The following is a 3,321-nucleotide window of genomic DNA, read 5'->3' on the forward strand; positions in this document are numbered from 1 at the left end:
GACCGTAGAGTTGAGGGTCCATTTCTGGGCTCTCTATTCTGTTCCATTGATTTATGTGTCTGTTTTTGTGCCAGTACCACACTGTCTTGATGATTATAGCTTTGTAATAGAGCTTGAAGTCCGTAACTGTGATGCCACCAGCTTTGCTTTTCTTTTTCAACATTCCTCCAGCTATTCGAGGTCTTTCTGGTTCCATACAAATTTTAGGATTATTTGTTCCATTTCTTTGAAAAAAGTGGATGGTATTTTGATCAGGATTGCATTAAATGTGTAGATTGCTCTAGGTAGCATGGACATCTTCACAATATTTGTTCTTCCAATCCATGAGCATGGAACGTTTTTCCATTTCTTTGTGTCTTCCTCAATTTCTTTCATGAGTATTTTATAGTTTTCTGAGTACAGATTCTTTACCTCTTTGGTTAGATTTATACCTAGATATCTTATCATTTTGGGTGCAATTGTAAATGGGATTAACTCCTTAATTTCTCTTTCTTCTGTCTTGGTGGTGGTGTATAGGAATGCCACTGATTTCTGTGCATTGCTTTTTATATCCTGCAACTCTCCTGAATTCCTATATGAGTTCTAGCAGTTTTGGGGTGGAGTCTTTTGGGTTTTCCACATAAAGTATCACCTGCAGAGAGTGAGAGTTTGACTTCTTCTTTGCCCATCTGGATGCCTTTTATTTCTTTTTGTTGTCTGATTCCTGTGGCTAGGACCTCTAGTATTATGTGGAATAGCAGTGGTGATAGTGGACGTCCCTGCCATGTTCCTGACCTTAGGGGGAAAGCTCTCCATTTTTCCCCATTGAGAATGATATTTGCTGTGGGTTTTTCATAGATGGCTTTTATGATATTATGGTATGTACCCTCTATCCCTACACTCTGAAGAGTTTTAATCAAGAAAGGATGCTGTACTTTATCAAATGCTTTTGACAAAGGATCATATGGTTCTTGTTCTTTCTTTTATTAATGTATTGTATCACATGATTGATTTGCAGATGTTGATCCAAACTTGCAGCCCAGGAATAGATCCCACTTGGTCATGGTGAATAATCCTTTTAATGTACTGTTGGATCCTATTGGCTAGTATTTTGGTGAGAATTTTTGCATCCATGTTCATCAAGGATATTGGTCTGTAATTCTTTTTGATGGAGTCTTTGGTTTTGGGATCAAGGTAATGCTGGCCTCATAAAATGAGTTTGGAAGTTTTCCTTCCACTTCTATTTTTTGGAACAGTTTCAGAAGAATAGGTATTAATTCTTCTTGAAATGTTCAGTACAGCCATCCTTTTCTTGGGGTTGCGCTACTGTCCAATGAACGTCTAGTGAGGGCAGTACTGCTAACGTCCCACATCAGGCTCCCTGCTCCTTGGGAGCCTGCTTCTCCCTCTGCCTGCCTCTCTCTCTCTCTCTCATGAATAAATAAATAAAATTAAAAAAAAAAAAAAAAGAAATGTTCAGTACAATTCCCCTGGGAAGTCATCTGGCCCTGGGCTGTTGTTAGTTGGGAGTTTTTTGATTACTGCTTCTATTTCCTTAGTGGTTATGTGTCTGTTCAGGTTTTCTATTTCTTCCTGGCTCAGTTTCGGTAGTTGATACACCTCTAGGAATGCATCCATTTCTTCCAGATTATCTAATTTGCTGGCATAGAGTTGCTCATAATATGTGCTTATAATTGTTTGTATTTCTTTGGTGTTGGTTGTGATCTCTCCTCTTTCATTCATGATTTTATTTATGTGGGTCCTTTCTCTTTTCTTTTTGATAAGTCTGGCCAGGGTTTATCAGTCTTATTAATTCTTCCAAAGAACCAGCTCCTAGTTTTGTTGATCTGTTCTACTGTTCTTTTGGTTTCTATTTCATTGATTTCTGCTCTGATCTTTATTACTTCTCTTCTCTTGCTGGGTTTAGACTTTATTTGCTGTTCTTTCTCCAGCTCCGTTAGGTGTAGGGTTAGGTTGTGTATTTGAGACCTTTCTTGTTTTTTGAGAAAGGTTTCTATTGCTATATACTTTCCTTTAGAACTGCCTTTGCTGCATCCCAAAGATTTTGAACAGCTGTGTTTTCATTTTCATTTCATTTGTTTCCATGGATTTTTTTAATTCTTCTTTAATTTCCTGGTTGACCCATTCATTCTTTAGTAGGATGCTCTTTAGCCTCCACATATTTGAGTTCTTTCCGACTTTCCTCTTGTGATTGAGTTCTAGTTTCAAAGCATTGTGGTCTGAAATTATGCAGGGAATGATCCCAGTCTTTTGGTATTGGTTGAGACCTGATTTGTGACCTAGGAAGTGATCTATTCTGGAGAATGTTCCATGGGCACTAGAGAAGAATGTGTATTCTGTTGCTTTGGGATGGAATGTTCTGAATATATCTGTGAAGTCCATTTGGTCCAGTGTGTCATTTAAAGTCGTCCATTTCAGTGAGGGGGATGTTAAAGTCCCCCACTATTATTGTATTTTTCTTGATGTGTTTCTTTGCTTTTGTTATTAATTGGCTTATATAATTGGCTGCTCCCATGTTATGGGCATAGATATTTACAATTGTTAGATCTTCTTGTTGGATAGACCCTTTAAGTATGATATAGTGTCTTTCCTCATCTCTTATTTTAGTCTTTGGTTTAAAATCTTATTTGTCTGATATAAGGATTGCCACCCCAGCTTTCTTTTGATGTCCATTAGCATGGTAAATGGTTTTCCACCCCCTCACTTTCAATCTGGTGGTGGTTTTGGGTCTAAAATGAGTCTCTTGCTGACAGCATATCAATGGGTCTTGTTTGTTTGTTTGTTTGTTTTTTATCCAGTCTGATAGCCTGTGTCTTTTGATTGGGGCATTTAGCCCATTTACATTCAGGGTAACTATTGAAAGATAGGAATTTAGTGCCATTGTATTGCCTGTAAGGTGACTGTTAATGTATATTGTCTCTGTTCCTTTCTGGTCTATGTTACTTTTAGGCTCTCTTTGCTTAGAGGCCCCCTTTCAATGTTTCTTGTAGGGCTGGTTTTGTGTTTGCAAATTCCTTTAGTTTTTGTTTGTCCTGGAAGCTTTTTATCTCTCCTTCTATTTTCAATGACAGCCTAGCTGGATATAGTATTCTTGGCTGCATATTTTTCTTGTTTAGTGCTCTGAATATATCCTACCAGTCCTTTCTGGCCTGCCAGGTCTGTGTGGATAGGTCTGTTGCCAATCTAATGTTTCTACCAATGTAGGTTACAGACCTCTTGTCCTGAGCTTCTTTCAGGATTTTCTCTTTGTCTCTGAGACTTGTAAATTTTACTAGTAGATGTTGGGGTGTTGACCTATTTTTATTGACTTTGAGGGGGATT

At 37.9% G+C, this 3,321-nt stretch overlaps 1 non-coding gene across 1 annotated transcript; it reads left to right on the forward strand.

Moving 5' to 3' along the window:
- Positions 1 to 1,279: 1,279 nt before the first annotated feature.
- LOC118016356 lies at positions 1,280 to 1,375 on the forward strand. Its single transcript, XR_004680787.1, has one exon. It is a non-coding gene; the product is annotated as a U4atac minor spliceosomal RNA (small nuclear RNA).
- The last annotated feature ends 1,946 nt before the right edge of the window (positions 1,376 to 3,321 follow it).

Source organism: Mirounga leonina, unplaced genomic scaffold (assembly GCF_011800145.1).
Source record: "Mirounga leonina isolate KUSES-001 unplaced genomic scaffold, KU_Mleo_1.0 Mir_166, whole genome shotgun sequence".
In the NCBI taxonomy this organism is placed as follows: Eukaryota; Metazoa; Chordata; class Mammalia; order Carnivora; family Phocidae; genus Mirounga; species Mirounga leonina.